Source organism: Lissotriton helveticus, chromosome 8, assembly GCF_964261635.1.
Source record: "Lissotriton helveticus chromosome 8, aLisHel1.1, whole genome shotgun sequence".
Lineage (NCBI taxonomy): Eukaryota > Metazoa > Chordata > Amphibia > Caudata > Salamandridae > Lissotriton > Lissotriton helveticus.
The window spans coordinates 1,289,044,289-1,289,056,597 of NC_136069.1; the positions used below are offsets into that span (position 1 = coordinate 1,289,044,289).

The 12,309-nt window shown below is 44.0% G+C and overlaps 1 protein-coding gene and 1 long non-coding RNA gene across 2 annotated transcripts in view; one reads left to right on the forward strand and one right to left on the reverse strand.

Annotated features, from left to right (window-relative positions):
* Positions 1–12,309, forward strand: part of MYO16 (myosin XVI) — a 2,830,569-nt gene that overhangs the window by 98,880 nt on the left and 2,719,380 nt on the right. The window lies entirely within an intron of this gene.
* Positions 10,342–12,309, reverse strand: part of LOC144771952 (uncharacterized) — a 54,546-nt gene continuing 52,578 nt past the window's right edge. The window contains exon 2 of the long non-coding RNA XR_013599558.1: positions 10,342–11,341. This is a non-coding gene — a long non-coding RNA (uncharacterized LOC144771952). The remainder of the gene's footprint in view (positions 11,342–12,309) is intronic.

Below are 12,309 nucleotides of genomic sequence, written 5' to 3' on the forward strand. Positions count from 1 at the left end.
TGTCAAGGCGACCAGCACATCTGGTACTAACTGATATCTTAAGTCAGGGGATGTATTATCTGAAGCAAAAGTTGCTCGTCACAAAAAGACAGAAAGGGCATATATTTCTTCGTTCACTGTGTGGGGGCTGTGAGCAAGCACTGTGATTTACTTCAATGGAGACAGAGTGGCTAGGCCCTATCTTTCGCGGACGGGTTCTGTTTACCTTCCTCACTGGGCAGGAATGTGACTCTGTACAGCAGGCAGATAACTGTTATTCATAATAATATCTTGGCAACCCTTGCTGGGCTTCTTTCAGCTGAGCTAGAAGTATGCGAGGTCAGAGATACGTAACTGCAGCTTGCAGTGTGTCAGGAGTCATGAAAACCCTAATTCAGAAAGTGGCTCAGAGTGAACCACAAAAAGGGTTTGTCGTGATTTATTTAAAAGTGCACAATGCAAATACATGGGCCTTAAATGCTAACTTAATATTTCTTACATGGGAGACTTGATGACTGGCATCCTAATGCAGGACGTGATTGCAGAGGCCTCTTTGTTCAGGCCACTTAAGGGAAAATATGCATGGGTGACATGCACACATATGTAACATAGGATACACGTAGGGGGCATCTTGGTCAGGCAAAATTTCATTTTCCTCAACACAACCCTAGACATTTTCTTCACATGAGCGCACTCAGCTCTAGTTCCCCAACCTCAGTGCACTGAAACTCACGGACACTTCTGTTTGTATGTTGGATGACCTCTGTACTTGCTCCGGCTCCCTCCATGTTGCTCAGCAGTTGACTCTGTTATGCAGGTGTTTTCTGTTTCCATTGCACTAGTGTCCAAGTTGTTGCCAGCACCAAGCACTCCGTGCGGGCTGGCTCATACTCACCCCACACACATCCAGCATAGGCGTCACTGTACATGTGGCCCTGCCAATAAAGGGGCCAGGCACACGGGCCAGTAGCCAGTTCAACATAATATCTGCGTGTGTCCCTGTGGTCTTGTTGTATGCATGAGGGCCCTGGGCCCTACAACATTACATTGTGCTGTGTACAGCGGATGCAGTCATGTCACCGCAGGAAACAGGTTAGTGCTTGGACATGTTGCTTTTTTATCACCCACTCAATTCTTAAGGGGAGTGGACTGGGCCTTCATACGCAGAGCCAACGTGGGTTTGTGACTGATATATGCGTACCCCTGGACGCTGTTCTGTACTGGGAATGTGCATCTGCATGTGTCTCTATGGCAGTGTGGGTCTCCTTTATGGGGTTTAGGTGGTCCCTGAAGGGTAATTGACACCCACATATGTTATCTAGTTTGCCTTACATGGGTTCGGGCCACACCCACACCTATTTGGCCACCTCCTTTTGGTATTCAGACACCTGGCATTGGGGTGCCATGTGAGGGTCGGTGAAGTGTTGTGGGCCTGCCGTGCTTGCGGGTGCTTCATGCTGTGTGGTCTGTTGCAGGGGATGGGGTCTCCCCTAAGAAGCTTGGCTGCCCTCGTCTTGGTGGAGGGTTGCATGGGATGTCCATTGACTGTTGTAGGGCATTGATGTTGAAGGTGTGGTGGTCCTCTCCGACATCACTGCTGAATTGTCTGGTCTGCTCTGCTGGAGGTGTTTTGTGTCCCTCTGCAATGTGAGGGGGAGATGCATGTTGACATTGTGTTGACATGTATGATGGGGTATTGTTCTTGTTTACATGCAGACTGTAGGACAATGTACATTGTGACTGTTTTGGAGGTGCAGGATTTAGATGCAGGACAGTGTACATTTTGACTACATGACAGATGTGAGGTTTACGCATACATTTCCATTTCACAGTTTCCATCTCTGTCAGATGTAGTAGGCCTGTTTCTGCGCGTGTGCGGAGCCAGTTGTGTCCTCTGTTCTGCAGTGTCGGGGTTGCACATTGTACCACATTGTCGTCTATGTGGATGTGCTGTTCTTGCTATGTGTGTGTGCTGCAGTGTGCCACGGGGATGAGGGACATGATCCAGGGTCATTGTGGGTGTGTAGTGTACTACACATTGTTGTGCATGTGTGCCATTATGCCAATGTCCCCCAGTCCCTGGTCTGTCCTCTCCCTGTTGATGTTGTGTCAGGTCCTCCCAAGCTGTGTCCGCACTCCCGACTCCTTGCACCATCTCCACACTGTTGACTGTGGCCTCCGTTTCCTCCGGCTCCTTCTGTGGCACAGGACTCCCACCTTCTGTTGCCATTGCTGCCTTCCTGTTGGCAGCGCCTTTGTGCCTGGTTTAGATTTTCACATCATGCCAGCGCCTCTTGGCCTCCTCGACACTCTGACTGCATCCCCGGTGCTCTGATTGTGGGTCAGTTTATGGTTGTGGTTTTTTTCACCTCCATGGTGCTGCTTTTGTGTTGCTGTGGACTGCAGCCGTCTTCCTCTCCTTCTTCTCCTTGGCCTTCTCCAACCCCATTGTTCCTTGCTGGCGGTCTGTGGGGCTTGTGGGGTTCGCGTCGGCCTCTGCGCTCGGTCAGGGTGCATCCATGTTGCTACGCACTTTGGATTGTTTCTGGTGTGTTGTTTTTGTAGCTGTAATAGTGCATTTTCCTGACAGAAGCGTGGAATTTGCAGGCCTTTCACTGGTTTTCACTGCTCTTTGTACCCCGATTGGCCTCATCACAGGATATTTTGCGTTCGCGTTTCGCATTTTTGCGGTGTGGTGTTGATTTTAACAGTCAGTTGACGCGTTATCTGGAGACTATCGCATGGGGCCGCTGTGTTGAGAATGCTTCGTTATCATGGCGTAATTTTCCTGCGATAGACTGCGTTGTTGGAAGTTGCGTTAAGTTACTTTTGCAATGGTTATCAAACGATCTTGAGAATATGCCCTAAGTATTTTCCTGTGAATACCTCTGTAATACTACTGCAGCCACCACAACAGAAACATAACTGCACGTTGCACATTACCTCATTACACTATTATTTAAAGTTTGTTTAAATAATATAAAACTTTATTGAGACAGACTGCAACTGTTATAAAACTCTATCAGAGAAGCAACATAGATCAAGGCACCCATAATCTGACTACCACGGATGCCCCATCACAGCATGAAACAACCACCAAAATATACCACAGAACTGCTGTAAAAAGTAAAACACTTAGGGGGATATGTACAAGGAAGTGGCGGAGCACGGCGTTAGCCTCCTTGGCTTAACGCTGTGCTTCGCCACTTCTGAAACGCAAGCCTGCACCATATTTACAAAAATGTGGTGCAGCCTTGAGTTTTCCCCTCTGATGGTGCTAAGTTTAGCAACTTAGTGCCAATTCAGGCAACCTTGCACCATAAGGCAGGGGTGTCTGCGTGCAGGGGAGGATTGTTTCTGTGTAGGAAGGTGTCCCTTCCTGCACATAAACAATCCTAAAATGCCATTCAGTCACCTTCATGTGTGCTGCTTCATGCAGCAGACATGAAAGTGACAACATTTAATTTTTTGTAAAGGTTTGTTTATAAACAGGAAGGAACACCTTCATACACATAAACAAACCATGGCATTTTGTTTTTTCCATGCGTGCTGCACAAGGCAGCACACATGAAAAAAGAAAAGCCAAGGAAAAATAATGCATTTCTCCTCATTTCGCCAACTTAAGATCCGGATTTTCCTGGTCTTAATTTTGGCACTACCTCACCCTTGTACATAGGGGGCAGTGTCAAGATGAATGGGTGTTGCGGTGGAACGTCCACTGCAACGCTGCCTTGTACATACGACGCAGCCCCTATTGTCACCACAATGTCGGTAAAAGTGACACTGTGGTGGCGATAGGGGCTTGTACATATACCCCTTAATATCACACTGCACCACACCTTCCTGTGTAATTTAAACATTACACCAGTATCATATGACCACACCGCCACTGATAGATAAAAATACTGAGAGGAATATACATTCTGTATGAATATACGACGTAACTCCGCATACAAACACCCCACATTCCATTACCAGGCCTTTTTCCCAATGCAAATGCAATGACTCCAAATGTTTTTATAATGAAGCAATAACAACAAATTTTGTATTAAAACTATTAAATGTACATTTACAACACATTTTTACACAACACATGCCAGAACAACGAAAACAAAATGTGTCAATATGTTTTATTTTATAAATTACCTACTGGCACAGGATGCCAGTGAAACAGGGGTTTTGGGTGGGTAAGTAATTAAAATGACGGTCTTTTTATAATTCTTATTTTTTTATCATAATACTAGGTTATTAATTTAAAAGTGTACATCTCTTTTTTTTTTAATTTTACATATCTATTGGAACTTGATAGCACGAAAACTGTGGCTTTGGATGGGTATGTTATTTATAAATTATGTAATTTTTACAAATTCTCGAGTATTAATTTAAAACTGTACATTTAATACACTACCCTAAAGCAATACCCTACACTACACAAACAACACAACACTACCCTAAACCCTAATACACTACCCCTGCACAACCCTGCCCCCACTCTGCTCCCTACACTGAAACACTACACTGCACGACCTCCCGACACTACCCTAAACCATAAAACACTACCCTACACTGCACAAAGACCACAACAGTACCCTAAACCCTACCCCCAGCATGACCCGCCCCCGACCACCACTGTGCTCCCTACACTGAAACACTGCCCTGCACGACCCCCAACACTACCCTAAACACTAAAACACTACCCTACACTACACCAACACCACAACACTACCCTAAACACTACCCTCACCACGACTCTGCCCTGACCCCCACTCTGCTCCCTACACTGAAACACTACCCTGCACGACCCCCGACACTACCCTAAACCCTAAAACACTACCCTACACTACACCAACACCATAACACTACACTAAACCGTAAACACTAGCCCAGCACAACCCTCCCCTGACCTCCACTCTGCTCCCTACACTGACACACTACATTTCACGCACCCCATAAACCCTAAAAAAGTAACTCCCACCCCAGGCACAATTCCCCTTACCGCTCTCTCTCTCTCCTCGTGGTTCCTCTCTCCTTGTTCCTGCTCCATCTAAGGGGCGGTACACGGTGTACATCATTGTGAGGAAATGGAATAGCCTCAGTTTTCTCACAACAAGGTGGATCGCATTACATCAAATGCGTTGTAAATGCGCATGCCATGTAATGACATGTGGAGTGAAGGTGTGCGGGATGTAATGACATGAGGAGTGTTGCTATGTGGGGTGAAAGTATTCAGTGTTAAGGATTTGTTGTAAAGGATATTTACCATTCTTTATGACTACAACAAGCATGAACAGATATGCTGATATACATTAAATACCCATGTAACAAACAGTAAAATATAAATCACCATTCAAACACAAAAGTAGCACCACATACCCATACCACCACCTCAGTATATAATCACACACAATCCAACATATACTTATATATCCAATGTGCAAAAATGTGCCTATGATTAAATAATACCATATTAATGCAGTATAGCAAACACACCAAATATAAATGTATGTATGTTTGTGGTTTCTAATCTTCGATAAAGGCAGCCGGGTTCTGGAGGATTGCACTGCCAAGTTAAGTCACATAGGTTCCAAAATATTGCCCATCTCAGATGGCCAGCTGCAACTTGACCACAAAGTTAAACATTCATTCAAGGGATATGAGAGGCAATATATATACAATGTAAATCACAAAATCTGCGTAATGAGTCCACGTTGCTGTATGTAGCCTTTAATACAGATGTGCTTGGTTTTCTTAGGTGAACAGCCAACGCTTTTCACCCAAACATGGGCTTCTTCAGAGCGGTTTAGAAGTGCTGTAATCTCACCAAGGGAGTTTAGTTAGGTCTGCACGTGTCCGTGTCGGGACGTCGGTAATGAGGATTTTACTTCTGGTTGGGAAGGACTATTGGTCCATTAAGTGAGAGACCGTTGGTCTCTGTCTCTGTCATATGGGTCCGTTTCAGAAGCAAGAGGTGTTTGCGTTAATTTGCTTCGTATGCGGGCTGTGTCTGTTGGCGTCTAGTCCTGGTGGGAGGGAGTGATTTGTCTATAGCGCAAATATAACCAAACGACTGTGGAGTACTGTGCATGGTCAAAAACAAGCATACGTCAAAGAGTGATAGGAAACGTTGCTAGTTTGGTCTACTCCTTTGCCTACTTTTTGAAAATACTGTTATAAAAACATTACATTCAAAACAACTCATTACTAAAAATATTTTATTCTTAATAAATATTGTGTAGCTGTTATCATTCACATCATTATAAAAAATGTAAAACAAATATCAACAGTGGTATCATGTTATTGTTGAATATTATCTATGATGTCATCAATCAAGTCTTTTGAGGTGTCATGATTGGAGCCATATGTGTTGCCACAGCAAGTTTGTTTTCCACCCATAGCTGACAAATTGTAATTGTTTAAAAAAAGTTTTTTTACAGCCATAACTTTACTTTCACTATGTTTTTTACAATGAATTTCTGCAGTTTCTTCAAAGCTACCTTAAGGTGCTACAGCTGAATTATATATTATTCAATTTCCGTAGTTATTCAGGACATCGTAGTGAAGTCGTTAACCGCAATGATCATGCCTTTTCCATAAACTCTAAAACACATATATCCACACATACTACATTCGTTTACACACCAGGGTTTTCTTACAGTATTCTCTAAAATCATGTTTTGTAGAAGGTTTTAAAAAAAATCCCGAAAACCTATTTTATCTTTTCGCGGTGACTACGGTGATTGCAATCACGTCTGTACTCGCGATTCCCTGTATACGTCATGAAAAAATAAACAAAAGCAGACATTCAAACACCACCAACACATCCAAAAAGAATTTGTAAAAAAATCCATTCTGCAAATTGCCCTACACATATTACTATATATATATATATATATACTTCTTTCAAAGCACGTTTAAACTCATATTTTTGTACTACGTTTCTTTAAAAAACATCTTTCATACCTATTTTCCATTTTCGCATTTATTTGGGACGTTGCGACATTAACTATTAACTGCAACGGTTGTGCCTTTACCATAAAGTGAAAACACATATATGTACACATATTACAGTATTTTACACACTAGGGATTTATTACTGTACACTTCAAACTATTTTTCTTCTACTGTACTTCTCGAAAAACCATCTCTAAAACCTATTTTCTGTTTTCGCTGTGAAGTCGGAGATTGCCTCACGTCGGTAATCGTGGCAAAAGCGAGAAGCAAAAGTAGGAATTCAATAGCCACCACCACATAAAAAATGTATAACTATATAATTCATTCTAACCTTCACTGTAGATAACTCACTATATAAATAACTCTATAAAAACATTTATAAAAATCTTAATAGCACTATAACAATGAGTATTAATGATTCACTGATATATTTTTTATAATTCCACCAATATTCGTGATGATGTTGATAGTCACAATGTCCCCGCTATGATACACGGTCGCTGTGTCATTGCGAATATCGCACGTGATTAAAAAAATCTATTTTGGACACATTACTTGTGTCACTAACACCCACATTTCTCAAACATGGGGTTAGGGTACCTCTATTCTGACCCCTTATGTTCACTTTTTCAGACATTTTTAGCCCCTGGAACCATTCCTGAGAAATAAAATGGCTGCCACAGCTTTTTGTTCAAGTTCCATCCAGCCAATCAGAGCATTCCCATTGGCGCGTGAATTCATGATTAATTGCGAAATCACAGCGAAATATCCGTGGCCAGATATATCTCTCTCCTTTTAAATTTAAATTTCTCAACAACTACTAAACAGATTTACACCAAATAAGCAATAGGCACTTCCTTGAACCAACATCTAAGTTCCTGCCAAATTTGGCGTACGTCCATTCAGCGGTTCGGGCTGTAGCTGTGGCTAAATGTTCCTATGGGTATTAACATAAAAAACGCATCCTTATTTCGTGCCATATATTCTCAGTCCCCACTGCACAGATCACCCCAAACTTTCCATGACAACCAGAACTTACCTTGACACTTTTTGGGGAAAATTTCATTAAGTTTAATCAAAAGATGCCAAAGTTATAGCCAAGTCTAAAAATGTTTTTCCTATGGAAACCAGGTCCTTTTTAGGGCTCGGCTGAACGCGCGGAAGTGCGTCTCCGCCGAAGCTCTTTTGTCGGCGTGTGTGCTTCCCAGGAGACAATCCTGGCCACGCGCATCGCCTTGGAGGCGATTTCAAACTGACACGCGCACGCGAACGAGCGCTGTGGCCAGGCGCTGTCTCCTGAGAAGCACACACGCATGCGCATACACACACACACAAGCGGCCACGCACGCACATACATACAGAGACACCCACCCCCCCGCAGCTCACATACACACACGCGCGCAATAATATTAATAATAATCCACATTTGTAAAGCGCACAATCACCCGTTAGGGTCTCTAGGCGCTGGGGGCCATCGGGAAGATTAAGTAAGCTATTGCCCAGAGTCACATGGTGCTGGGCTAACCTGCCGCCGGAGCCGGGGATCGAACCGTGATCCCCAGATTCCAGCGTCAGTCGCCCTGGCCGCGGCGCCACACCTCTTCCACACACACACACGAGTGCACCCCCCCTCTCCCCTGCCGTCGCACACATGCATACACACACACACGCGCACACACACACACAACGAGGGAACCCAGCCCCCAGCTCTTTTCAACTTACCAGGTGAATTCTGAGGGACTCCGCTCTCCTTCTGGCGTTGCGAGACGCTTTCACTCCGCCTTCTCTTCCGGTCCGGACGCAGCCCCGCCCCCGTCACAGGCGACTTTGCCTGACTTCCGGTGAGGCTGCTGGGCTCGTTTATTTATGCGATTTTATATAGCGCGAACTTTACCCGTTTGCAAGCTCTGGAGCATTTCACTTACCAAATAATCCAGAGTTGTGTTCATTGAAACTTGCATGTGGGGCGCGTCACTTTTTCACCCTCCCCGCGATCACTGTCAATTCCCTCCCCCTCCCCGCGATTCCAAGTCGCCGCTCACTTTCATTTTCACAGCTGCTCCTCCTGGCGCCATCTCATGGCCGCGCAGCCAAGTCACTTTTTCCCGCTCCCCGCGATCACTTTCAATTCAGGCCGGCTCCGGTTTCCTATCTCCTGAGCTCTAGTTGACGGCCTTCCCCCCGCCCCATGCAAGCGGCCTGCTCCATATAGTGGCATCACCTTCCGGACAAACCAACCGGTTGATCACCACCCTCCCCCAGAGATCCCAAGCTCACCAGGTGTTGGTGCTGGGCTCAGAGTGTCCATCAGCAGCAGGCAGCCGCAGTAGTTCTGACCAGGCCTGCCAGTTGGGGGTCGCACTCCTGCGAGGCCGCCGTCGACCTGTCTCTTTGGGAGGAGTATAGCCATGCCGTAGCCAGCGCACAGGTGTCAGGCCGGAGGTTCTCCCATGTATGGGGCCAGCTGCGTTTTTTGGGACAGATGGCTCGGTAGTGCTGGTGATTCAGCAAGATCGGCGGGCCCAGGAGCTCTCACCTCGTGCGTCCGCAATCTTCAGCAGTTGGCCACGCCCCCACATTAAATTTATTGTTTGTAATTAGTGATCTGTAATGCAAGTGACTAAAGCCTGAAAACCAACTCAGACCCACTGTATTGATTCAGAAAAGCTTTGCACCAGGAAACTATTATGTATACTTTAATTAACTTATAAATATGTTCAAACTGCAGTTGTCAAAGCAATATAAATTGAATCATACTAATAAAGCCTAATCAGGATTACCATATTGCAAATAATCAGGTCGGTCTCCAACCCCTAAACTAATGTCTACTGCAGTAATCTGTGAAAATCCACGTAACAAAATACCAGTCTACAGTGTTTAGCATAGTGTAATCATGGCGAAATAGATCACCTGAAATTGATAATTGCGACAAGAGTAGACTGGACTATTTATTCCATTTACCCACTTCACACTACAGAGAGAGAAGAATCAATAACCGAGTTTTATTTTCTGGAAACACAAACATGTCAAAACATTCCATTGGCTATGCCCCAAGTCAAGAATTAGATGCAAGACTCTACACCATACACTTTACTCTGAGAGCATAAACAACATCCCACCATCTATCAGGCTCAGCCTACGCTCCTGCAGTTAAAAAGAAGCAAAAAGACTCATAGGTCACCGATAAGAACCCTTCAGCTCTCTCTGGATACTCTAGTTAGCCATACACATTACGCGACTTTGAGCTATTGGCATTGTAAATGACAATGACTTTTATTTATGTTTTGGTTTTTAAAACATAAATAAAAGACCTTGTCATTTACAATGTCAAGACCTTAAACTCGCGTTCATGTACAATGCTAATAGCTCTAACTTTTGCAATGCCGAGACCGTTGCATTGTAAATGCTTGGTATAACTATCTACTGGCGACCGCCAGTAAGTATTATTAAGTTGCAACTCCCAATAAAGCATATTATCAGCAAATCCATGTATTCATGACTTTCTTCAGTGTCACACTGCCTTTTCAGCTTCTTGGTTTTTACTGTAGATCCTGCTTCTGTGATCCCCTTTGTTTTAACTTTGGTATCATACTCACACCGATGTGCTCTTTTGATTTGTTTTGGTCATTCTATTTGCCTGTTTGTGGCCCTGGCTCTAAGAAACCAGGGTGTTTGAGATTGGGTTTGTTTTGGGAGCCTCTGTCTCTAAACTTGGATCTGGTCCTTCTTGTTAGTAAATACTGATCTTGCCTCCCCTAGTTGGTCAGGTTTGTTGACATTCTTTTCCATGGGCTCTCATTTTTGGTTGAGCTGAGGAGGGAGTGCCTGCTTTGCTGTAGGGTCTTCCTGCTGGTGCCTAGTGATCTCTTCTGGCTCGTTCCCGGCATTGCTGGCTGTTGGTTTAGCTTCCTTGGCTCTCTTCTTTCCTGGTGTGGATCACTGTTGCTGATGTCCTCTAATTAAGGCCCCCAGCTTATCTGTGCACACTGTTTGTGCCCTCTGCCGTTTGGGCTTTTGTCGCTTGCTTTAGCACTAGCTGTTTTCTATCTTTCTGTTTTTCTGTTACTTCCTCTTTTGTGGCTGGACTTTGCCCTTTCTGTCAGGTTGCCTTGGGGGGCAATCAATGCCAATTCTGTCTGGTATGGTATATCCTTGTTACATAAGGACTGGAATGAAGAATTGATAAAGAGGAAATGTTTCAATTATCAGCAATCCCTTTACTCAAATTCCTAATCATCAGAATGATGGGAGCCCAGCTTCAATCAAACACTGCTCGGCTGCTTTGGTAGTGGAATCAAGAAGTCTCCCTGTAGAGGTCGCCCTTTATAGGCAGGCCTGGAGGAGGAGCAGTTTGCATTTTGGTTGTTTTCACTAAGTAACAACTGCATTCTCCAGGGTGGGCAGTCGGCTCCTAACATAAGGGGATACAAAAAATAGCGGTTATCTTGTTTATTTAAAAAAAAAAGAATTTCACTGTAAGCCACACTCAACATTCATGACTTGCGTGTATTACACAGTTAGCAATGGCGGTCCTGCTGAATTTTCATTTCCCTTCAAACAAAGCATATTGATTCACAGCTTAAATCTCGCTCACGTCAAATGTAATGTTCTATAACTGATCACAGTACATGCGACAAAATGACCTCATATATTTAAGAAAAGATTCCAATAAATGTCAAGCCATTGGCTGCATTCTGAAACACTAGTGGCTGGTGACTAAAGTGACTGAACGTCTGCCCACTATAATACTCATTTTACACGTAGTTATTTTGTTTTCTTAAATTTATTTAAGAAAAAATAAAACTATGGATGTACATAAGGCATAAAAATAGCTCAAATTCGTATTTGAATGGGAGGGCAAATAAATACTTACAAGTGAATAGCTTAACACTTGCTAAATGCCTGGCTAGGCCACATCGCTGAGACAAACGTGCTCTGCGTGACTTGTTTGTATTCCAGTGCTTGCTTACTGCGTGCTGCATTACAAGTGTGCTGAATACTAATCAGTCAAGCTTGGTTTCCATACACGTAACTGTAATGTAGCCAATATAGTGTGCGCACAACGTGACACACTCCTCACCATCACTGCCAACATCCATCACACCCCACTTCTTGCCACGCCCATAAAGTCACATAATGTGGTTATATTGTCTAGGGCGTAGATTTTATTCACTTCAAGCAGGATAATTCAAGACAACCACTACATGGATATAAGTAAACTACTTGGATACACAGAATATACATGTTGCACCCTCTAGTGATATTTTCATGTCAAAGGCACTAAGATATTAAAATAATTATTACATTTCAGCAAAGCATTAAGCTGTCCATCCTCATGAAAACACTACTGCGCACATTCTGCCGGCAGGCCACAATGTG